Here is a 26,715-nt window from a genome sequence, read left to right as displayed (position 1 = left end):
CATTCACTTCCACACAGCAGTCCCACAAGATTGATAACATACACTGTAAAAAAAAAAAAAATCCTAAAAAAACAGTGATATTTCGGCAGCTGGGGCGCCAAAATAATACCAGAAAATAACAGAAAATAACTTTCTCATGAAAATATGGTTATTTTCAGTAATGACAATACAGTTTGTTGCCCTAATTTTACATGGGATTTTGCCTTTTTCAAGTGCTTTTAAACATTAAATTAGGAACAATTTAATGTGATTAAACAATGAAATTACCTATAAACAAGGTCAATGAATGTGGCAATATGAATAATAATACTTAAATGTACAGAAATATACAGTTAATTTAAATAATAATGGATTGCATTCATATAGCGCTTTTTGAGACCCTCAAAGCACTTTTCAGTTCTACTTTATAATTCCCCTCTGGCCATCACCAGTAGGTGGTAGGTGAAGTGTCTTGCCCAAGGACACAACGACCGAGAGTATCCGAGCCGGGGCTCGAACCGGCAACCTTCTGATTACAAGGCGAACTGCCAACTCTTGATCCACGATCGCCCTAAATAACATTAATAATAATAATTATTTGATGTAAACAAAGTTTATAAGAATCATTTTATATATTTTTCCATAGCATTACATTTGAATTTAACAGTTCAATCTTTCAAATAACGGACAAATATTTGTGAAATTATGATGCATTTGTGAATGTATTCTAACAATCTAAATATGCATATGTACAGACAAATACATTTAAAAAACAAGGAAATTAAGTTTTATTACATTTACAGTGATTTTACGTTAATTTACATTTGACATGTAAAATCACAGTCTATTTATGTGAATTTAATGATATTCTAGAAGAACAGTACAAAACTGTAAAATACACAGTAAACTACTTTTATATTAAATTTTTTTTTTTTTACAGTGTAGTTTGAGAACAGCATATGCATGTGTGTGTGTGTGTGTGTGTGTGTGCGCACGTCCGGGCAAGTGGGTGTGCACAAGTCCAAGTTATTTGTGTTTTGACAGGGGTGTTTTTTTGACAACCATTCAGCCGATCAACTTCAAGTAAAATGATAGGAAGCCAAGTATGTGGAGTATCTTGTTTGCGCTAATTCAAATGAGGGATGATCCCATTAATGGGTTTTCCCCCTAATCGGAGTGTGATTTCATCTGAAGACTGATGAACTAACAACTTGAATCTTGTTAGTTTGGATCTTATGGCAAAATCAATGAGCAGCAGTAGTCAAGCCTGCTATCTGATGTTGAAGAAAACACAACCAGAGCCGACAAGATAAGTTTTTTATGATAACAGACAAAAATAAATGGATCAGAAAAAAAGAAAGTACAGAGATCTGCTGAAGCCAAGCCCGTATTTAGTTTCTGGCCTTTTGTCCTCCTCTCTGCTCTCCTTTCCATCCTGACATGAAATAGTCATTAGATGTAGTGGTAATTCAGCCCAGCCGTCTTTCCACATTAGCTAATGTGCATCAGATAAGTCAGAAGGGTGTAGGTGTGTGGTGTGTGTTCGTGTATACAGTATTTGGAACCCTGTATATGCAGGTCTGTGTGCGTCAGCATTCAAAGCGTGGTTCTGTCAAGACTACAGCTTTAGCACTTGTGTGTTTCTACGTCAGACAGCTTGCATGACATGGTTTTCTGTTCTGTTGTTGACAGGTGCTAAATAATAAAAGCGCCAAGAACAAGTACGGATGACGGAAAAGGCAAAGAAATACACGAAGAAGAGACACGGAGAGGCAAGAATAGAAAATAGAGATGAGAAGAAAAAAGTGAGAGAAGGCTGGAGATGTTACTTTTAAATGCAGTTGCATAATCATCATGGCTGCCTTTCATATCCTGCATCCATTTAAAGCATTTGTCATGTGCACCATTAGAAATAAGTGTTCAAAATACGTAAAATGCAGCTCTTGAAAATGAACAGTAAATGTAGTATGGACATATGTCCACATCATATCAGCATATCAGCAGCACAGGTCACGAGGGACATCATAATGACGTGGAAAAACTGCAATGTTGGCAAATAGTGGAGAAGAAGAGAGAGGATCACAGGGATAGTATGCTTCTCGACCAGTTAACAAACAACCCTTTGAAACTGACATTAGTTTTCCAAAGAATTACATGAAAATTAAGCCAATGGAGACAAATGCAGTTCCTCTACTGGCCACTTGGGGCCAACAGAACAGGAGCTCGTAGACCTTACCTATTCTACTTTGTCTCTTTGAAGTAGACATTTAAACCATGTTTGTACCTTTGGTGGCTTTTGAATTTGGTTTTCTTTTTTAAATTGCAATTACCTAACATATATTATGACTTGGTGGATTGCACCCATACTGTTAATACTAATGGAGCTTGCATCGGCTGACAATTTGGTAGACCCCTCTCTGTTCTGCATGTGGTCACTTCTGGCTGCACAAAAACCCAGAGAGGCTAAAGAGAGTTGCACAAAGACATTTATAGCCTGTTGTTTATACTGTAGGTGGTTAAAAAGCAAATCTCTGGCCTGAAAGTCCAAACCTCTCATTCACATTATAATATTCTACTTCTCTGATACTTTTCCTCCCTCCTTATCTCTCCCTACCTAATGAAAGCATTTTTCTTCATTCCTTCTCAGCTGCTGCTGATGAGAGGTGCCAAGCAGCAGCAGCAGCAGAGTTCTTGTAATTATGGATAAGAGAGGAGTTTGTGAGAAGTGGAGGGAAGCCAGCACTGAAGGGCATACCTGATGGTTTGTTGGTATTGTGTGACTTGTGTGTGAAAAAGGTAATTTCCCTCTTTGAAACATGAACTCCTGCCATAGAGAGAGGCAGAGAGTAGTGTGTGCAGCTTAAACTGGAAGAGAGACACAAAAGAGAGAGGGGGACATCACAAGGTGACATCACCTGTCAGGTTTCTGCGTGTCGCCTCTGTGCCTGTGTCCTTAATTGTGTGTGTACGATACATTTGTGGGTGCATTTGTATAATAGTCCAGTATGCTGTCGAGTCGAGTCTGCTTTCAAATGATTGTGATTTCATATTAGCAGTTTCGTGTCTAACTCAACCAAAGATTCACCTGTATCTGATGAAATGCAACTGCTCTGCTCAGCATTAAGCAGAGGGCACAATGACAGTGTGTCAACAGAAAGTGTCAGTTATCTACCAGTGTTGCATTTCATGGATTTAAGCAGATCTAAGACAGCTGTACTCTGGGGCCCCTTAGTAACTCTATAGGCAACACACACATGATCTCAGAGCCACACACCTGGGCACGGTGAATCCTATCCCAAGGGCAGCTTTGAGTGGGAGAAGGAGGCCAAGATGAAGTACCGGAAGGGTTAAGTGTTACTGAGAAACTTAAAAGCTACCACACTGAAGTGCTACTGTTTATAGTCTCAAGATTGTTGATTACAGATGAATAACGGTGCTAAAGGTGGACACTTTTTCCAGCTTCTTATTAGAATTAACGTCAGTAATTTACCCTCTACAGTTAGATAAATTATTTTACAATTTTTTTTATAATTTGAAGTTAGTTCGCCGATTCACATTTGGCTGGTGATGTCAAAACAACTCCTAAATGAATAAAAAACAGCAGCAAGCAAGAAACCAAAAAAATAAAGCCACATATCTGCCTTCTTCATGAATGATAGGAGGGTTAGATAAATCAATACATCCTACCCTTTCCAAGGCCATGTAAAAGGAGCTTCTGAAATCATTTTGATTTCTCACAGTTGGCCAGGAAGAACTCTGAGATATGGGATTTACTGGAGGTTGGCAGTGAAGCATTGTGTAGACAGAATGATTGCTATGTATGCATCTACAGTGTGTGTGTGTCAGGATGGGTGAGTAGGCTTTGGCCTGAGGCGCAGTTTGGACAATTAAAAGAATTCCTGACTGCATTCTTTCTCCCATGAAAAACTCCCATACTCACCACTACGCAGTATCTCTCTCTCCTCCTCCCTTATGCTGGCCCTCATTGTTGCTCTCTTATTCACATAGTTACTCTCTGTCAGTGTTTTCATGCTCTTGTTTCATACTCTCTTTAAATATATTATTTTACTGTACTATTTTACATTAACAAAATACATAAAAAAAATGGAAAATTTGAATAAAACCAACATCCATTACCCTGCAACTCCTTAAACCTTATATTTAACTGAAAATAGTAAAACGGCACCATATTACATTGAAGTCAGAAATATATGCTGAATTTGACTTAACAAGTTTGACCAGGGGCACATTTGTCACTGTGTAGTATTATTTCTTCTTTTAACAATCCTCTGTAAGTGTTTGGGAACTCAAGAGGCAAGAGGGGCGTACCACGAAGTGAGAATAATGAATTAGTGACGTATGTTGCAGTTACAGTCAAAGTTTTGAATGTCACTAACACAGTTGTCTCTAAACCTTGTTAAATCACCATGGTTATGCCGAACACATTACCTGGTTAGGCCCAAGTTATGTAGTTTATTGCCATTGTAGGTTACAGAAGCACAAACTGCCCGTTGTATCATCACTTTCTATCTAACATGTGTGGTGAACACACTAGGAGTAACTCAGGATTTGGGATTCTTGCCCAGGAATACTTTAGCATGCAGACTGGAGCAGGGATTGAACCACCATTCTTCTGATTAACGGATGACCTGCTGTACCTCCTGAGCCACAGCAGCTCCAAAATGCATGGATATCTTTTCATATTTGGTCCTGATCCGCTTCCTATACCAATGACAAATGACACTGCTGGGATTGCAGCAACACAGATTGCAAATATAAATAAATAATTCAAATTGCTCAGTTTCACCACAACATTTTCCCTCATAGTGTTTCATTTAATTTGGGCTTGGAATGAGTTGCTAATTTTCACTACTTGCTTTACCTCTCTTCCTCTCGTCCTGTTTGACAAAAGGATGAAGGGACAGAAAGAGAGCGTTAGTGACAGTACTGTGCAATTCCTTCCACCGTATGTGTGTGTCACTTCATTATGACACCATCGCACACAGTGAAGCTTATTACCTCCCTGCTGCTTTCCTCCCCCAGCGTGTTTCGTGCATTCCTCAGCGACTATAGATGTTAGCTTGTGTTTACAGCGTGTATGCATGAATTTAACATGTGATTTCAGATTATTTCTCAATGAAAGCCCAAGGTGACTTTATCTTTACACAGCATATTCTCAAACTGCTGACGGCAGATACCCCGTGTTGTTGCTGGAATCCATTAATGCTCCACTGCCACGTGAATACCCCAGCATGCAACACTGGCTGACTTAATGTACCAAACACATGCATCTAATCTGCTTTTGCTGTAACTTTTTCTTTTTCTGCAAGATTTCAGACATGTTGACACTTATGGAAATGAAGTGAGCTGAAGATAAGGGGATTTCCGTCCCATCCCATCTGTCATCTTTCTAAGTGGTCTCGAATCCCAGCTTGCAGTGACGGATTATATACTAGTACCTCTGAGAGGATAATGAGCAGGAATGTGACAGAGGCCGTTCACAGGTTTCACTTTTTACTGCTTATATTGAGAAAACTATCATTGGAATGGCTATATTCCCAAGAGTGCCGTGAAAAGATATGTGAACAGCTGTTGGGATGAATTGCTGAAATGTGTTACTGTTGACTGGTTTTACAATCGCAATTCTAAAATTTCCACACCATTCCTGGTTCTTTGGAAACGAATCTGTAAATCACAAGAGCTCTTCAATTAATTTATTCCTAAACTTTATTTTCTGATATTTATTTACTCTCGTAAAGACTTTTTAGTTAAAGCAAAAAAAACAAAAACAACAACAATGCAAAAAATCTTCTTCTGCCCGTTAACCTTTAATTCTTCACCCTCCTGAGTCAGGTCTGACATATTGGAGCTTCTTTGCAGACGACTATACTTCACGTTGTCACTATAGGAAATGAAATGAGCCAGAGCTGCTTTGGATTTGTTACAAATCCCATCTGCCATCCCTTTTAAGCATTTTCAAATCCAAGGCTGTTCATCCTTACTAAAGCAATTACATTTTTAGGATTTTATCGCTAGTGTTTTGACAGTAGTGGATGTACAGCATCTTCAAAGTAGCTTCTTAACAAGTGCTGCACCTGTTTGGTTTCACTGCCAGAGGATATTTTGTGGTTTATTAACCAATTAAATGTCATAAAACGTCTTGAAAAGTGTGCAAATACTGACATACTGGTAAGGATGCAACACGTGAATGTGATTGTTACATATGGCTGCAGTTATGTTCTTTTATTTAGTCATTCATTTATTTATTTATTACAAAGGAACATTTTGAAGATTTTATAATTCATACTCTCCATTTTCTCTGTTGTCACTGTCTGTGGACACTGCAGTAATGAATACACCACAAATACTGCCCAGTATGCAGTATTTATTTCACTCTCACTTCTTGGTCAAATATGAAACAGGATATTTTAATTCAGTGTGAAGTCAGTTGCATTTGCAGTTGATGAGATACAATCGGTGGATGTGTTCAATGTGTTTCAGACTCATTTCTCCAAAATGGCCACAAGCACGGTGGACCTTCAGTTAGCCTACCTCACTGTGATATTCTTCTAAAGGAATATTAAAAGTGAGGGCAACAAAGGAAAAGCCTCTATCTGCCCCTTCATGTTTCAATTAGCCTTCTTGATCATGTTTACAGAAAATGTGAAATCAAAGGGAAACAGTTTCATGTTCCTCTGACAGAGGTTTCCTTCTGGTCTCAGGATTTAAATTGCTAACTCAGAAATTGAAACTGCACCGCTAACCTTTTGACCCATTCCTTTCCTTTACTCTCCATCTCCTTCCCATATATTATTAAGCTCACATGACGCTTTTCAGAAAATGAGTAAAACTTGTGATACTGGTGTTCCATGTTTTGCTCCAGAGTCAAAGTGAATTATTTTGGAGTCTCTCCTCACTGTTGTCTGATCCACCCAAAATCAGGAGCATAAGCCACAGCGAGGCTTAGCTGGCAGACCGAGATGGTTAATTGGCTAATTAACTCCATGAAGCCCCAATCAAAGAGCCAATTAACATGGGACACATGCAGTTTGGCATGGCCAATTAGTGCCAGTGTTCGTAATGAACTCGTTATGTATGAAACTGTTAAGTGTGTTAATGAATTAGGCAGGGTGAATGAGGGGAGCAGTGAGGACCGAGTAATCACACATTTTATTTCTTAAGTATCTCCCTGTGAAGCAGACACTGCTGAGGCTTCTGTGTATGCATGTGCAGCTTTTAGATTTGTGTGTACTCGGTACAATGTGCAGATTATAATACAAAATATTTGCTTTGCTGCTCAGATGTGAGTCTTAAGAGCCACATTCACTGAGGGAAATTAGCACTACTTGTAGTTTTTTTGTAAGCTTATCTTTGTGTTTTCATCTGAATTGTAATTATATGACAGTTGGAGAATGATCTAAATATATTTAGATCGTTAAAAGTTAAATTATGTTTTTGTATGGCTCACCGAATGATACGCAGGGAGGCATGGCTCCCTTCAAGCTAGAGCAAGAGCTCCTGCACCAATTTTTCAGTAGGTGCTTATTTGAAGAAGATTCGGCAAATGGGGTATTGCTATGTTTGCAACAGGGAAGTGAACTGAAGTTTGTAAGTATGAAGCCTTTAAGTGTCACTGTGCATGCATGATTGCAGTAATCAGGGATGACTCAGCCGCGCTGGAGTAGGAACAAGACAGCAACTTTCTGACGACTAGGAAAAATTGGTCATTGCCCGGTGGTTGCATTTAATTTTTTGCTGTTGGAGACCAGTTACCACTACAAAGTATAGTTGCAGCGACAAACTGCTCGGTCAGATGATCTGAACTGTAATGGTTATTGAACAGAGTGACTAAAATTTCACTTTTTCAACAAATAAACCCACAAAATCAAATTATAAAACTGAAATTAAATTAAATTAAGAGACACAAGGTTTTGTAAGTGTGCAGTAAAAACTATTTAATGGTCCAGTAGAGGGGATCAGAGGGAGGTTTCTGCTCTGTGAATCTCTTTGTGAACTACTTATATTAAAACCTGAGAGAAATTCCTCTGCTCTGCTCTGACCTCTTTGTGTCTTTTTTTTTTAGCTCATTAGTTTAAAGATGGCGTGGTTGACATAATTATTCAGCCATACCAGGTTATGCTGGGGTTTATTATTTCAGTGCTTGGCACTCAGTGTTTGGAATAAACACTGCACTGGCATTACTGTCATTGGGGCACACACACAAAAAAGGGTTTGCAAAGTACAGCAGTATTTTTAACACAAAGAATAAAATGAGTTCACGCTGTGGAGTTTCAGTCGCAGGTGTCATCTGTCAGCCAATCCTGGCCAATCGTTTCATTCAAAAGAAAGCAAAAGTGCTTTTTAACATATAAAACCAGCAGCACACTTTCAGACCACTGCAGTAGTCGTTTATCAATGTATCACAAGTGCACTACAAGTGTTTTTGATACTGTGCGATTTTCACTCGTCAACAACAAAGGCAATAAACTCTCAAACACAGCAGTAAAGCAGGAAAGCATGAACTGGGAATCGATTATATTACCTTATATAGCAGCTGGTGAAATAAAGTAGGAATCCAGACATTCACAATATACAGTAACATGTCACAGACTGTTACCTTAACTGATGTAGTTATGTGGTGCTCCAAGTGGGACTCTGATATTTGGCAGCCTGAGAGCGCCACGATTGAAGAGGAGTGAGATGTGTAGTCAGGAGGGCAGAAAGTGGAGAAATAAAATGATTTATGAGCCGGCACTATTATTCTTTCCCTGGTTATTCCTCGGAGTCTCCCGTATTTCCTCTTGCCAGCTGTTTTCTCTTTCTCAAAGTTTTTCTACTGTTTTTATCATCCAGTCCTCTCCTCTCATTCCTGCATGTTGTCGTCAGAGCCCACCTCTGTTTATAGAGAGTGTGTTGTTTGGCTAACCTAATTAACTATGTGTGGCCTTTAGCCACACATACTCTCTGGTGAGCATAGATAGTAGTTCCATTATATCACCCGTCAGCCACTGCAAAAAAGGGCATGGGAAATTAAATTACAGATAAGAGGAATAATCTGTTTTTCTGACAAGTTTCCATGCAGAGGAAATAATCATTCATAATAAGGATTGTCTTTATGTAATGCTATCTGGCCTTCATTTCGAGGAATTGATTAATTGCACCAGTTTGCCGTAAGTTTGGGGACTAACAGGTTGTTTCAGATTTAAAGATACTATTTTTTAAAACTTTTGCCTCAGTAGTCTTTTCAAAGATAACAACAGACTGACATAAAGTAAGACTTCAGATTGACTTTTAAAGTGATATTTATATCCATTCAGATCAGAAAATAACAGAGTTAACTGGAAGATCTTGCTTCCTCTTTTCCTTGAATTCTGTCCATATGGATTCAGTTCAGTCTCTTATGAAGTAGAAGGGGCATAAAAGCAGTGCGGCCCGTGTTTCACGTCTACAGCCTTTTGTTATTCAAGATGGATATTTTAACTAAATTACTTCTAAGCTCTGAAAACCTTCTATCTTTAACAAATCTTTGTTGCAGGTGTGGTGTGTTTATCTGGCTTTGGACAGAGCGCAGATCCGAGTGGTTGTCAGTTTCCGCAGATCTTATGGTGTCTGATGCATTCTCCATCTGAGGGAGTGAGCGGATCCGCTGGCCAGAAGCTGCACGCAGGGAAATCCGTGGCAATATGAAAGGCAGAAATAATTAACCACAGTGGATACGGGCTGCATTTGCAGTTAGTTTAATTTCTACTTATTTCATTTCATTTTATTGTACGAACTCTTTTAGTGGAAAAGACAGGAAAGGGAGAAGATAAAAAAAAGTCACCGACGATGGAAAGTTGATCTTTCGGGGCGGAGGAGAAGCAGGCAGAGGAAGATTAAGAGGGAGTGCAAGAAGAAGGAAAAAATGAGAATGACAAGGAGGGGAAAAAATGAAATGATTTGTGAAGAAGAGGAAGACGCAGAGGTTCAGGACATTTTAGAGGACACGTAAGAGATTCAAGAAAAAGGAAAAGGGGAGTCAAACCTACTCTGATCTTCTCTAGATGGCATCATGCTCTTGTGGTAGTGGACCGTTGCCAGACTCTGCATGTGTCTGTGTGTGGTTTTCCTACCCACTGTACAACTTATTCACAACTTTGCTCCTTCATTTTTTCCTCTAACCATTATTGGACAAGTCCTGACCACATATTTACAGTTTTGAAAGGCACCACCTATTTTACAATCTTTCCTTAAACATAATGGTGGAGAAGCAATTTGCGGGCAAATTGCTGTGCTGACCAACGTGCTCGCTATCAGTTCGCTGTGGTGGCCTTGACACGTGGGACATCACTCATGGGGCATCTCCTTTTATGAATTAGTCTTAGATTTAGAATAAGCCCACCATGTGACGGTTTTGCTAAAGTTACACTCGTGAGATGCACAAAAGGGCGGGGAAAACATGAACATGCTAGCATGCTTGAAAACTTTCTTGTTTATTGGATACTCAATGAGCCAAACCGCTTATATGTAACTGTTTTACATCTTTAAAAATAGAAATAAAGACTAAAGCCACTAAAAAACATTTACAAATGAGACAGACCCTAGCAAGCAAGCTAATCACACAATCGCACAGCGCTGCATTACATGAAAAAGTTTGCGGTAAAAGAAAGAATGTATATGTTGGCTCATTATTTCTATCTTGAAAATTCACAATTTTTATTTCATGGGCTTTGACCAAGCCTTGGTAAACCACAGGCAATGTTCTTTCAATATCCTAAAACACTCAGCATATGCAAGGGTTATGTGAGGTTGCATCCAACACACACACACGCAGAAGGAACACATACTGTCATAACATCGTCTAAAAGCCTGAGTGGAAAATTGAAATTTACCACTTCTGGGCTCGTGCCAGTTATCTATCATGTGGAAAAATCTGAAAAGGGAAATTAATGTAACATATTGTGCATCGCATTTCATCCTCTGTAAGCTTACCTACGTCAAGCGGCTTTGAGATCGTAACCCCCTAGTTACTGGTTGTCAGCACAGAGTCTTTTAGGAACCTGTGTTGAATATTATATGTTACATTAAATATTTTCTTTGGGGAAGTTTATCCTAATCACTTTAATTTAAATCACTCCTAAAATTCATCACATCAGATTGTGGTTTTGGAGAGAACAGAAGCTCGGAATATGATAAATGGTCAAAGCACAGATGCCAAAGGGGAAAGTGAGTGTAGTGTAGAAAATACTGAAGCAAACAGAGGAGCGTGCAGCAAGAAAGAAAGCAGGACAGAGAAAATATCAGAGGGAGAATCCCACTAATGAAGAACAGATGTTTGAGATGACACACACAGCCCACTCCTGCTGCAATCACACTAGAGAAACCATTTGTTGGAGAACATGGCACAGCAAAAAGTTCTGCACTGAACTTAAGATCTTGTTGCATTTGAAGACAAGGAAGAGGTCTGCAACTGCCTGCAGTTTGTTGCCAATTTTTGTGCATCAACACAGCATTAAAGGAGCAATAAGACTGAGTCAGTCTGCTGTCAGTCTGATGCCAGAAGCAGCTGAATGGGGTCTATTAACATGCCAATTACATACAATCTGTTATATATATAAATGATAATTAGAAATCTGTAAGTATCAAAATTAACTATGTACAGCCAGAGCCCAACCGGAGACTTGTAACTGAAAGAGAAATTCATAAGTATCTCCACAAAAGTGACAAAGTTGCTGCAGGATGGCAATTAAACTGCAAAAATGACAACTGCTCGTCAACCTTCCTCTTATAAAGCTAAATAGCCTGAATACAGTATAGTGGGCAACCAGCTGTCTTGAGTCCCTTATGCAAAAAGAAAGATTTGCAGACTTATTTTGATTGTAATGTTTTGGTAACCTGTGTTCAGAAATTAGACAGCAATATTTGCAAACTGTTTGAGTCAGACTGTGATTATTTATACTCCTACCAGATGACCTGTGCACTTGGGAATGCAAGGCGTGCTTCACGCTCAACCTCTGGCAACCAACTTGCCAAAGGGTCCACACTATCAAGCCAAATGAAGTGTGTCAAATGAGGCCTGAGACTAGGAGCATCCTCATTGGATTTCCTATATCGAGACCGTCATCACGGTGCTCTGCTGAGGTGTTTGACGAAGAACATGAGGAGGATAGGATCTGAACTGTGGCGTTGCCAGTATATCATTTTGAGCTGGTTTAGAGGCCACAGAGGTTTTTTTTATTTATTTAATGCAATTTTTGCTCACCTCCTGGACCACTCATCACATTTGTGTCTCTGCAACGTCATCCATGCTGTAAAAGTAAAAATGGATTTCAGGCATCACAGTTATGACACAGCTGGAGTGCAAGGGACTTCCACTGAGAGATCCAGAAATAGTAGCAACAATGAAAACGGTCCGAGGTGGATAAAAATCTATCCCCACAATGTAAATAATGAACCGTAGCACTCATCTGTAACCTTAAGACCTGCCCACATGTCCATCAGACTTTTTTAAAAACAAAACTTTGTCTATTTTTAAAGGTAGACACTTTTTTAAGGAAACTGAAAACTGAGCTTGCAGAAAAACAGCTTGAAGCATGAAGCTATTTGGAAACTGTGTTGACTTTGTTCATGTGTAGACATGAAGAAACTGACGCTTTTGAACTCAGTGAAGTGACCACCAAACCTTCGCTTCCTGATTGGGTCTTAGGTCACACCACTCTGTAACCAAGTAAACAGCCTTCTGCTTCTTGTTTGCAGCCAGTCATACATGATTAATGATTTAAAATTGATCTTTGATCTTCTTTGTAAGTTTGAAAATTATTTCTGAAACCGCGATGCAAGATAGAGGTCATTTTTCTTCAAACATGTGATTTTAAAAGTGTGGATGTAGCCGCTAACTTTACTTAAACCTACAAGCAAAGCTCAACATCACTTTCCAATGCTGTCCCCACAAGTTTGAAAATGATCTTGACACTAAAAACAACCCATCTCCCATACACGCAGACACACATTCCTCTTTATCCACTTCATCTGCTCTATCTCTTATGTGTTTAATTCAGATTGTGTGCATCGTATTGGAAGAGAGATATAGCCAACAAATTGTAGCCAACATGGAAACTCATATTTAAGCAAAAGCACATGAGGCGAAGATGTACTGTTATGTTTTTTATGGGAGTGGGTGTGCTGCGGTCGCAGGAGGGAGGTTGCAGGCTGTGTATTTAATGTGCTCGGGAGTAGTCGCTTCAGCCAAGTTGGCTGCAGTGTGTTGGTGAAAATGGCTTTGTGGTTTCATTTATACAGAAAAGGGGATAACGTACCATGTGAGGCACTACTGAAAGGTCTTGTGTCGTGTCCAGGTGTCCTTACTTGCGTTTCCTCCCAAATAAAAAATCCTTTTTTTTGATAAAATTATTTCACTGAAACCTTTAAAAACTGCTAACATCTGGGTGTTCCATAAATGATCCACTCAACAAAATTCAGCGAGAGCTGCACACAGAACTCAACTTTGATAGAATACTGACACTATGAAAGGATGGCACTAAATCAGAGACAGATGGCCTCCAGAGACCCTGCAGCTGCTGGATGAAACGAAGTCTCTGTATAGGTTCTGAGGGAGTGTCTTCCAAGTTTTATGTTTACTTCCAACCTGACTGAACTGATTATTTCAAAAGAAATGTGAAATTCGTCTATTTAAAAGCTAAAATAAAGGACTGTGTGTGTGTTTGTCAGATGTTTATTACGTGTGACCCATCCTGACGGTGACAGTAAAGCTGTTTGCTGACTTGAAGAGTCAGTGTGTCCTGTCCCAGTGTGGTCGTAACACCACATTGAGACCAGACCTAGATTTTGATGGTTTCTGTCATGTTTTTCCCTCTGGTCTGCAGATTTTTGCATTTCCATTTCTTTTATATTTGCCATACAGATTCACGTTTAAATCCAAGATTTTGACTGACTTAAAAAAAACACTCACGTTCAATGCACGTGTTTATATTGACTTCACTCACTTGTTGAGAAATGCAAGAGGGAAATAGAAATAGTCAAAACGAGATCGTGCAGCAGATTAGGCAGGGTGTAATGTTGCCATACTGGCATGTTTGTGGAAAATTATGAAGTAATACAGCTCTTAAATCTTATGATTGACTGCTGTGTTCTGTGCAATAATTGAGATGGTTTGTGCTGTTCTTGCCACTAACACTTATATTCAGGATGCCAACTCTAAATCATCCCACATCCACTTTATTTCTAGCATTGATTCTTAAAGGTCATTTGGTGTCATTACTTTACTATTAAGATGTGTTTCTTGTGTTGAAAAGATGTCAGGAAAAGTGAATTAAACAGTGAGGATTAGTCTGTAGTCTGAACCAGAGGACTTCTAGTTATGAAAAGTTATGACATGTGTATGACATGTGTAAAGGTAGGACACATCATTGGCGAAACGTTATGCTTACCTATTTTTGCAGCAAGATGACTCTACAGAGGATTAACCATTTTGCTGGAAGAAATATTATTTTTATAGGATTTAAGCATTGCCTCCCTCTGTACCTTTCTCCTCTCCTCCTTCCCTGCTCCAAGTTTAAACAGCTTTGTTTTTTTTTCTCCTTGACACGTTGGCTCTGAAAAGAGGGGAGGAGTGGCAGGAGGGACAAAAAGAAGGGGAGGAAAGAGAAGATTTTCAGCCAAGACAGAGAGAAATGACAGTTTGTTTGGTTAGGGCAGCCTATTACTTAGAACACACTAATCTTCCTCCACTTGGCTGGCTACCTGGAACCTCAAACAGGAGGCATGGAGGGAGCCTGCAGACAGATGCTGTGGTGTAGAAATAATTTCATTATATACTTGTATATTTAACCCACTTTAGCACCATAAATAGAATAAACTAGCAGGTTCTGCTTGAAATAGAAACAGCAAGGGTATTTCCATAAATTTTAGTCTTAAAATAGCTGGGACACATGAATGAGGCAGGAAATATTTGACTTATTTTATAATCAAAGGAACACAAAGATGACAAGATTACAGACACGAGCAGAAGCACCACATTTGTAACTTTCCTGAACTCAGAGTTGCTATGTGATGCTTCAGTAAAGCCTCCTGTTAGCCAGCTGTGGCCGGACAGCTTGAAGTGATATGCTTGTCCAACGCAGAACATGTTTTTCTATCTTTATCTAAGTTTGGCATAAGATGAAAATGAAAGTTGGTAAACACTTTTTTCTAGAATATATGGATTCCAGATTTTCGGTGTGTTTAGACATCAGTGGGTGATCATGTGGTTCTTTTTTGGGGGGGGGGAGCGTTTATGTTAATGACAGCTGTTACCCCTGCAATAATGAAGTGATTTCCTGTTCCCCCGGTAACCCAAAATCTCACCTTATGTCCTCTACTGCTGTACAGTGTGTCTGTGTGTTTGTCAAACTGGTTGACAGACTTCTATTTGCCCTGCTTCGTGTCTGGAATAAATATGGACTCAATAGTTCCTTTAACAGCCTTGCCACTCAGCTGCACGATGATAAAAATCTTTTGTTCTCTGTTCAGGATCTGTACACGGTCTTAAAATTTGAGGGGCATTCAAATCCTAAACATGTGGAAAATTTTTTGCAAGTTCTCATTATGACTTTGTTAAATTCTTGGTTGTGTGAGAAGTTGTCATTGCCAGTCAACAGAATAAAAAGATGGTGTGCTGAACATAATAAAGAAGAAAAGGTTACTTACTTTTTTTTTTTTTTTACTTTATTTCTCTACAATCAGACATCAAGTGTGTCCACCCCATTCTATTCCTAGCGTGCCAAATGCTGGCGACAAACAAAGTGTCCTTTGGCGTTTAAGCAGCTGCAGTGAGTGGGATTCAAAAACCAAAAGCTTCTACTATAAAAGAGCAAGTGTCTGCTTAAGGGAGCAGAGGGATAATAATTTGTAAATCAAATTCATGCATGAGAAAGCAGTTTGGGCAAAGACAACATGCTGCACTCTAAAGGAACATTAATGCCAAGTGGCGCAAGTGAGGTTGACACACAGATTTAAAAATCACTGCAAATACTTTAACTCTATTGCTGTCAGATGTTATTAGTACCAATTATTTGCTGAAGATCTTCTCTTATGAAATAGCACAAAGAGCATGAGGGGAGTTTAGGGACGAATTAAACCATGATCCTGTTGGCTTACTGTAGACTTGCTGATGGAATTTCTGTAGAGTAGAAAAGAACTGTATCATCTGCATACATTAAAGAGCAGCTAAAAAATATTGTGAGGCAGAGCGTTGTGTTCACCGCTTCAAAAGAAAGTTTCTTAGCATGGTAACATGGTAACACCTGCTTGGTGTTATGCAAGTTTGTTTGGTGCCCATATTTAATGCACTACTAGATACTTTGTGTGTCAGATTGTAACCCATAACATGTATGTATGAGGTTAGCAATATAACTGCAGTTTCTCTTGTGCTGCCAGGGAAGCTTTCTGGCAGTGCTATGTTTACTAAGTACATTTTTGGATTTGAAGTTATTTATTTTAGTAGATACATGTTTTCCTTTGCAGATGTTAACTGCTGTCTTCCTGAATTAGAACTTGGTCTCAAAAACTGTCTCAAATTACTGCTGCGTATTTTTCTGTAACCATTCTGACCTGCAGTAAGACAGTAATTAACTGCTTTGAAATGTTCACATGATATTACTTACATTACCATGAAATAAAATAGTCTGAAACTGAAATGTTTTAGGTTTGAAGATTAAGAGCTCTGCTGTACAAGTAAAGTTTGTATTCAACATCACAGAGAAATATCCTTCGATTGCCTGCAGCATAAACTGCGCCTTGGCTGTGCATTTGAACAAACAGCTGCCTGTGTTAATGGGTGGCGGTCTGGTGCAAGATCATGCCCTTGTCAGTGCATTAGTGGTCGACCTACAGAGTTGTGTTCGCTCTAGGATGGATATCACCAAGGAAACTCGTGTGTCATGACATGTTTCCACCTTCAGCAGTGAAAAGCCCTGCAGTGCGGGAGAGGTGGACATTTTAAAATGTAACACAACAGGCGCACAAGTCTGCAGCAAGTCTCTCCTTTTTTATTTTATTTACATACTTTCTTAATTTTTCAATTTGATGAATGATTATCATGTATTTGTCTTTATATTTCCACATACGTTATGGGTGGCCTTAATAATAATTGTATAACTATTACATTTCATTTAACCTTCCACTCATCCATTCCTGCATCTCCCACCCACTCCTTTATTCATTCAACACACTTTTTTTCTCCCCCTCTAACTATCCTCAATTACTGGTTGATGGTGGGGATTTCTCTTCTCTTCCCTTACAGACACAGACAGCTGTCAGTGCACCTGAGAAATAAGTGTATATGCGTGTTTTTGTCTAATTGTTTGTTTTGTGAGCAGCTGTTTTGACTGCCTAATTTACAGAAAAGTGAAATTTTGATTATGAAAAGCTGAAGCCCTTCAATGTTGCCCTCTGGCCCTCTGCGTCTGGCATGTCAAGTTTTGTGAAAGTCAAGGGTTTGTTCACAGCTTTAATAAAAATTCTGAAAAGCAAAACTGTCACACAGTAGCAAAAATAGGACTAATACACATTATTAAAATTTGTGGGATGACCAGAATTATTGCGATTGAGACAGCAGTAAAACTACAGTAAGACTGAGTAAGTCTGCTATCAGTTTATGATTGAATAGGGTCAGTTACATGAATCCTGTTTCTAATAATATGGCAAATAATTGTGATAAATCAAGAAAAATGCAAATCTGTTGCAGTCTATAAGAAAGAGAAATCTGCATAGACCACTTTTATTCAGAATTCAGGCAAAACTTCATAGATTTAAAACAAAAATCCAGAAATTTCCCCACCGATGGAAACAGACTTAACATAAAAATGATGCAGGTGCTTAGCAACCTTTCTTTTATGCAGAAATAATCAGAATAAACCAGTTTAAGTCAGAGATGAGTCTTGCCCATCAGTGCAGAGTAACTCTGCATTATATGTCTGCATTTATAATGGAGTTATTTGCGGACCTTTGACAATTTGTCTGTGACTGACAAACTGAGGGACTTCAATCATGATTAAAAGTGATCACCAAGACGCTGTTGGAACCAGCTGGTTGCCCGTCTACTCGAATCAATTTGCAGAATGCAGATAAATATGATTCAATCAGTGGATGAGTACTGTCTGTCCAGTGATTCAGGTTTCTGTCCTATTTTCACTGTAGTGTGACTGAATAAATACTTTTTATTGCAAGTTATATTCACCCATTGAAAATGGCATTCATACAGTACTTTGTTCCACTTATACATATTAAATTGAGCACCTTTGTCAGCTGGTGCCATTAAATCTGTTCATTACTAAGCTTGTTAGATTTTCCCTGGGGCGGGGCAAATGTGCACACTGTCACACTAATAACTGCACATTCTAGTGTTTCCACATCCCCTCAAGAAAGTGTGTCTTTTCATACGGCTGCGTTTATGTGAGTGTGTGATAAATCCTCGAAGATGCTGAGAGTGGCCTGTCTGGGTGGATCAGTGCCCATCAGGATCAGGAATCACTTCACTGGATCTGCTCACTGCTATCACGGCTCAGGTCCTAACGAGGCAGCACAGCAGTACTGCAGTAGTATCTGCGTGCCACATTTCCTTCAGCCTGTATGTCAGCAAAACTGTCTCTGCAATCCAAGTCCCTCTAAGTCTCAATTTGTGTCAACGACAGCTTGTCAATTGGAAAACTTTTGTAATAAAAAGACATGTCTGTGGGACGATATTACAGATTCCAGATCTGCTGCAAGCACTGGTGCATTTAATCACTACAGTTATCAGAGAAAATATTCTTCATTTTAATGAGCAACTGCTGGCCTACAGATTTGCTTTTAATCCTAATATATACATGTAACATCCACTAACATATTTGGCACTATGTGAAATGTGCAACATTTTCTGTACTAGAAAAAGTCTGAATCCTCATTTTTATCACAGAGATTCACATCAGACTCGAGGAACAGGTTGAGTTGAATTACAAAAGGAGGAGGTATGTGTATGAGATGTATATGAATGGACCATGCGACAGGCATGATATGAGAAATATATTCAAAATATTAAAGGCAGAATTTCAAAGCTTCTGTGTAAATAAAAATAACTTGTGGCATCATTTTATAGCATGCAGGCACTGATACATGTGCGGGCTTCTAAAAAATGTGTGTTTGACTGTCTGCGTGCGGGCTGAAGTTTCAAGGCTGTCTTTAAGTAGGTGATTTCCCCATTTTTTGTCTTTTATCCAATCTTCACTGTGATCTGTAGAATTTTCCTCCGAAATACTAACAGTGCACCGACAGCACCACTTTGATTAAAGTGGAGCTCAGAATTACAGGGCCCTTTGTAGAACATCTGGCTCAGAAGCACCCTGTGCCTGTAAATATGACACTGTTCTGTAACATTCGTCTGTATTTAATAAAAAAAACTAGTACCTTTAGTCCGATTTTGTGCACCGATGTCTTAGTGAGTATGCTGATTCATCATAATACAGTATTTCAACTGTCAGAGTGACAATCCAATAACAGAGCGCACAACCCAAAACTTATAATTACATTAAAAAAATAATACATCAACGGAGACATGTGCCCTCAGTGCAGAATAGCAACTGTCACAATCAATGTTGACTGAAAATGATTTTAATATTTTTTTTTTTTATCTTTTTGTCCAAAACTAGTTGAACTAGACCTTCATTATCTCCCGATTAGTCATTGAGATTTGATAGTGGTGGGAACTAGTGCAGAAATGTGAATTCCACTGAGAGGTAGTTGATGTGCTGTCAAGCTGTGTGTGTGTGTAAAACTATATTTGTGTGAAAAAGACAAAGCCTTGGTCATGCAAGGTGCTGTAATCCACTCGGTGACCTCCAGAGCCTGCTCGCTATGTGAATGTGTGTGTGTGAAAATGTGTCACCAGAGCCTTGCTTATGTTTGATGGTGGTCTTATCCACCCGATGACCCTCTGAACCAGATGGTGTGTGACTGCATGCCTGTGAGAGTGTGTGTATGTGTGTGTGTGTGTGTGTGTCCCACCTCTGAGCCTCCTGGCACTCCAGTCAGTCCCCACACCCACCAGTCCTCCAACACCACACACCCCACTTCCCGCCCTCCTTCATCCTTTCAGTTGGGTGTGATCACATCAAAGCAAAAAAGGGAGGATTACAGGTTTGTGCCCCAAAGGAAGCTAGCATCTCTCTAACTGTAACTCTCTCTCGTTCTCGCTCTCGTTCTCTCTCTCTTTCATTCCTGCCACTTTCCCAGTGGGGCCCCTGTAATCCCTACGGTGTCAGAAGGTCAGGGGACCGTGTCATGGATAACCCACTGGGGCACATATAATACAGCTAATGCTCTATAGATAGTTAGCTAACATGAACATAAAGACAGGTCCAAATGACTACATTTTTTTATTATCTCTTTTTCCCCTAGGCTCTATTGTTCATTTTTTTTTCTTTATCATCTTTGTTTTATTTCAAGTCGTAGTAAAAACCATAATTCCCGGCAAGAATGGGAGTTCGCTGCTGTTTAGAAACACTTGTATATGGCTACAAGTGTTTCTGAACAGTAGACAAATGGTTCAACTCCTGCTTTTAAACATAAATTCACACATACGCAAACACACACATGCAAATAGATAAGATCGGTATGGCGATACAACTGGCAGAATGGACTCGACAGTTGTAATGATGCTAATAGTGCACTTAGTCCTGGCATTTGTTTTATGTTGGGTCAGTGCGCGACACGCACATAGCCTTCAAAACACAAAGAGAGAAAAAGCAAAGCTCTTGGTTGGGATCAGTGCTATTTTATGCTCTACTTTTGCAGCCGTGGCATCTCGGCCCTCATATTTATGCATCTGTTGAGCAAATGTTTATGATGCAACGCTGCTAGCAGGTGTCACTCTAGTGTCAGATCAGTTTTCAGGGTACAGTTGGTCCACTGTGGATGTAGGCCAATTGAAACTATTGTTTCCTGTTACTCTTGAAGAGTCTATTGGACCGTGCATCTGTCCTCAAGGATTTTCATAACATTCCACATCAGGGTGCAGCAGCAGTGTAATGCACTTGAGCATATTTGTCTCAGTTTCCAGATAAATTGAAAGAGTTGTTTAGGAGAATGGATGTATGGTCACTGGTCGCAGTGAATGCCAAAAAGTGCGGGAAGTTTTATTCTGGGTTCCTCACCCATCTTCATCTATAAGTAGGAAAGGAGCCTCTGCTGAAACAATTCTCCAGTCTCGATTTCAGATAAACACTCGACCATCTGTTAACCGGTCACGTGGCCTTATTGCAACTGTGTGACAATTTAGTGACAATTCACCAGATGCATTAAGATTTTTCAAAAGCCATGTCCAGCTGACTGAACTAAAATGAGTTACTTGCCAGTGCTTGCCTTCTCTTTTGAGAAACAGGAAGCTGCTCAAACTGGACACAGCTATAAGATGCCCTGTAAAGCCCAGGACCAGTGAAGTTCACTGCTGCATTAAAACATGTATGCATTTTATTGTTAAGATTGTTGAAATTACCACAAGGTTCAATATTTGGCCAAGTAATTTCCTTCCAACAGCAACCCACTGCTTCCCTCAGCACTCATGCTAATGGGTGCACCTTTTAAAGTCAGTATGGCGTCATGAACTTCAATGAAGTGTAGAAGCACTGGCAGATTTTCTTTGTTTTTGGCTGGTTTCTTTACAGTTTCCTTCAGAAATCCTTCCTCAGAAATGTTTCATCGCTACATTAATATTAGTAGTGTGGATGCCTCATGCCATTAAATAATCTGGCTACCTTGCAGACTTAGTCTGGGGTTTGGCCTTAAGGACAAGAAGCCAGAAGACAAGAAGCCAGACTCTAGCCTGGCCAGAAGTTGTAGGTAGCAGAGCTTTAGGCAGCTTCTGTTGTTCCACATCAGTATTAGTGCTGTTCTCACAGCTGAGTAACATGTTTCCATAAAGAAACTACATCTACAAACTACAATCTTCTACAATATAAAGGTGATATATATGCAGCCTTAAGCAATTTCTTCTTATTTTCTCAGGACTGATGTAATTCAAAGTGTTAGCTTTTGGTGGTCATGGTTTATCATGCCGTCCATCATAAATACGGTGCTTTATATAACACAGAGACATGGTAAAGTTAATTAATCATCCTAAGAAACCAGGAGTCTGTGGATCCATTTCTGTAATCTTAGAAAAAGATAAATATTTTTGTGTCATAAAATATGCACTGACCATATTTCAAAAACACTATAAATGTTTCTGATTCATCAAATTAAGAAATCTTTCATGAGGGCGAGGATTAGAAATAATGTGTCATCAGGACTTTTTCTGCAACTGTCGCTCTATGAATAACTATGTATGAAAGGAACATCTGTCAAAGTATAATTAATTATTTCATTATAGTCAAATTAGAAATCATGCCCACATAACGTGCACTGCTTAAATGGTCTTAAATACATACAATAGCCGAATTAAGTCTTAGACTCTCTGATTACACAACATGAAACTAACACAACCAAATCCCACCCTCATCTTATGAAACTCAATCCAGTTAACACACTTTAGCTCAGCAAACCCTGTTTTTGTAACAAACTATTGAATCTAAATTACTGCCTGTATCTATATTTTACTGCGAGTAATAAGCACCGTGTCATGAAGAAGCATTTTTTAATTATTTATGATTTCATAGTTTGTCACACTTGTTTCAGATCATCAAACAAATGTTACTATTAGACAATGATAACCTGAGTAAATACAAAACACTTTTTAGATGATTACGTTTATTAAGTGTAAAACCTGCAAAGCCAGAACTGCAGTCGAGCATTTGAGATAACTGGTAAGGAGTTCATGTTTGGATCAATTAGAGCGAGTTATAGGAGGTCCTGAAGAAGCAAAGCAGCCCAGACCATCACACTACCACCACCCTGCTATGATGTTGTTTATATGAAATGCTGTGTTTTACACCAGATGTAACTGGACTCAAACCTTCTAAAAAGTTCAACTTTTGTCTTGTCAGCCCACAGAATATTTTCCTAAAAGTCTTGGGGATTATCAAGAAGGTTTTTTTTTGGCAAATGTGACATTAACCTTTGTGTTGTTTTTGGTCAGCAGTGGTTTTTCTCCTTTGAGCCCAGTCTTTTTCTTATCACTGAATCACGTAGACTACACTAACTGAGGCAAGTGAGGCCTGCAGTGCTTTAGATGTTGCTCTTGGTGCCACTGTTCACAATTTAAAAGCTGCATTTTGTATTTCATCTGGTTTTCTTTGCCTAATAGTAAAGCTTCTTTGATCTGGAACGTTTAAGTGTGACAAATATGGAAAAAAACGTAGATCTCCAAATGGGCCAAATACTTGTTCACAGCACTGCAGAGCACAATGAAGACCCCTGCGTGGGAGACACTTGTCTGATGGTGATCCTGGGCAATCTAAAAATCATTTCAGTTCAGTGACTTGTAATAAAACAAAGATTCACTAAGACGCTATTAGGAAACTGAGCCCTCATCTTCAATAGCTCACAAGCTTCAGCTGGGACAAAAGCCTTTGTTGGGACACAGAGCTCACTGCACAGCCTGTAGAGACATCAGACTAGTTTATGACAGACGGGTCAGCAGGGGGCGGGCGGTGGGCTGAAAACATACATATAGCTTTAATTGTACTCATGGCAGTGTGCATGAAAGTCTTTAAAGCGCTGAAGATAAGTGTGCATTGTTTGTAAAACTGCAAGCAATCAGGGAGACAAGACACACACACAAACTTCAGTGAACCCCTAATGTGAGACCCATGACCTGGTGAAAGGGGTTTTCTAGGTGTGTGAGAGAGTGTATGAGTGTGTGTGGGTCAGGGTTGCCAGGCACAGTATGCCACCTGCGACTGGAATGAAGACTAAAGGAGTGGGACAACAGAGAAGAAGATGCACAACACAATGTGACTGTGAGTGCTACACTTTCAGTAGACAGGCCCTACAGAGTGCTTTACATCTTATGAGTGAAACATCTTACTGTTGGGCCAAAAAACCTCCTACATTAGAAGTTGAAAAAATAAATAACTAAATAAATAAATGGCACCCTCTGCGACTGTCCTGCCCACCTAGTTAGCAAGGCATCAGTTTGGACTGCCTTGGTAAAAACTTCTCTCGTTAAAACTTTTCATTTATTTATTTGTTTATTAGAATTTCCATTAGCTCAGCTCTAAAGTGTAGCTACTCTTACTGAGATTGACTTTAACAGCAGTAAATAAATTAAATTAGAATTGAATTCCAAACTTGAAGTTTCAGTGGCTTCTTGAAGGAAACATTTGATGCAGATAGAAGTCATATACTGTAATCAGTCAGTGTGCACTGTATTTCCAGCTAGCCAGTAGTAACTTGAAGTCTTGTATGTCCTTGTTGAAAATCCTGTATGTCAGGAACTACATTTAACTACGTACTCACATCTTTTATTGGTATCAAACATCCAAATTGTCAGAAGTGAAACTCTGTGAGCTTTCAGGTTTTTGAAAGGAGGCTGTGAAAGCTCTGTGATTAGCTTAATACATTAAAAAGCCTTTGGAAATGACCAAACTCCAACAACGCTCTGGTCCTGCCTTGGAGTATTTGGGATGTACTGACCGTTCTGTTTGAATGGACGGACGAAAACATCGTCCTGGAGGAGTTGCAGTTGAATGGATGCTTTTATACTTTTTTCCCTGTGAAAATGTATCAAAGGAATACATTGTAGCTTACCATATAGAGACTGACCCCAGAGAGCAAGAGAGAGAAGACAAGGCCCATCACATCAAAGACTGTCACTAAAGATTTTATGCAAAATATACATTTTTGGTCCATTTGTAAACCTAAAACACTTGTAAGCTGTTTGAAAAGAAGAAGCATATTTATGAATTTGTGTATTCAAAAGCCCGGGCATCATGAATGGTTGACCAAAGCTTCAACTCTGATATGTGTCTGAATGATGTAAACCCTCATGTTCTATAAATGTGTGCCAATTACCCTCTTACCAGCTTCAGCGTACGTGTTCTCCGCATCAGCCTGAGTCACTCTTATGTATCTGGAAATCTCCATTTCTCTGTGTGTTTATAGTGACTTTAACTGATCTCTTATCTAAATGCATCAGTAAACCAAGCCATGAGTCATTCACTGTAAGTGTCAAGTCACGTCTCACAGCACATATAACCGTGTTTCAAGGCTCACCTGAGCTCTCACATAATCTGCATGTTTATGTGCATGTAACAACACCAGGAACACACCAAACCAAACCAAACAGTTTTTAATAGAATGTCAGAAAATGCAATGCAACGCAAAAGCAATGTGAAAAGAAGAAAATCTGACTGGTTTATTGGGATAACAGCTGGTAGCATGAATTCTTAAGGCTCATACCATTAGACCTGTAGCTCTCAAACCGTGGACTGGGCCACACTGGTGTTGCAGAGAGCCATTCAGGTTGGGTGTCGATGGCTAGGCAAAAAAAATGGTAAAATTCAGTTGAATAAGTATGTATTTTTGTATGAAAACTGGTTTAGCCAACTATATTTAAGAAAAAATTTAACATCAGTTCTATTCCTTTATTTGGTACTTTGGTAAATTATCAGGTGGGTGGCGAGGCTTTTGGCTTCTGAAGCATTGCGTGTCAGAAAAAGACTGAGAACAGCTGCATTAGAACAGCTGTAGAATAAGTGGAAGCAGTTTAACCTGAAACAGTGGAAAAAATGTTGGTAATGGTAATGATGGACTCTGAAAAAGAAAACGTTTCAGCCAGGTCCCATCACAGATACACAGTAGCATATCCACACACACTACGGACAGCTCAGTGTGTGTCTCTGCCCCCTTTGACGCCCCTCCTTTAACCTCCCACCTTTTTTTCAACCCCTCCCTCTCTCTCTCTCTCTCACGCTTTCCCTCTATCTCTCTCTCCCTCCCTTGAATTAAGTCCATTATCCCAGCCCGCTCTGCCTCTGAGCAAGTCTACTCTGCTCAGCTGCTGCGAAAACTCCGTGTATGTGTGAACTCCTTACATGCATGTGTTAAGAAGAGTGTATGTGTGTGTACAGGCTTGTGTGTTTTTGTAAGTAGAGCTGAAGTGCAGCCGTTCATCAGTGGAGCTGACTGCAGGCAGGGGGAATACTCAGATCTCGCTTTGCTGCTTTTTAACTTCACTTACTTACTTTTTGGACTTTTTGAAGACTCACTGGACATATTTTGCACCATAGTGGAACTCTGCTGTTATTCTCTTTCTTTTCATGCACCATTCCCATAACTGGAAATAAAGGATTTTTTTCAATTTTTTAAATCAGATTTCATAAAAGAATTTTTCAGGTATTTCCACCTGTTTAGCTGATCTCAGCTCTCACTTTCTGGACTGGTCAGTAACTGTTTTTTCATTACTCCATAACTTGTCTTATCTTTCTTGCTTAAATTAGATATGAAAAATCTTGGGAATGGGTTTTTGGAAGCATGCAACAAAAACTGAAAAGGTTTGTGTTCAGTGATTTCTGCATATAAGTAGAGGAAAGACTATGAGAAAGTAAAATGAAACAGAACAGTGTGGTAACAATGGATACTGTCTGCGCTGCCAGAGGCATGTTGGGCTCAGGTGGATGCTGATCCCGACCTGGAATGTTCTGAACTCCTGTGGAATTTGGTTCCCTTGGAAACGGATAGGCAGGTAAGTTAATTTGGACTCTGTTCCAGTAAGATCACCATTTAAGTCCGTAAAGTCAATAAAATTAGTTCAGTTTAGTGGAAGACACTTCCAACCACAAACGGACT

The 26,715-nt window shown here is 39.4% G+C and overlaps 1 protein-coding gene across 1 annotated transcript in view; it reads left to right on the top strand.

The window, feature by feature from the left end:
* The first annotated feature begins 896 nt into the window (after positions 1-896).
* Positions 897-26,715, top strand: part of sema3b (sema domain, immunoglobulin domain (Ig), short basic domain, secreted, (semaphorin) 3B) — a 53,969-nt gene continuing 28,150 nt past the window's right edge. Inside the window, 1 exon segment of the mRNA XM_040047609.1 lies at positions 897-26,611. The gene's annotated coding sequence lies outside the window, so the exon portion shown is untranslated.

The sequence above is a fragment of the Simochromis diagramma genome, unplaced genomic scaffold (assembly GCF_900408965.1).
Source record: "Simochromis diagramma unplaced genomic scaffold, fSimDia1.1 OVJJ01000387.1, whole genome shotgun sequence".
Classification (NCBI taxonomy): domain Eukaryota; kingdom Metazoa; phylum Chordata; class Actinopteri; order Cichliformes; family Cichlidae; genus Simochromis; species Simochromis diagramma.
Note: the sequence above shows the minus strand (reverse complement) of the source record. Positions and strands in the feature narration are given on the sequence as shown.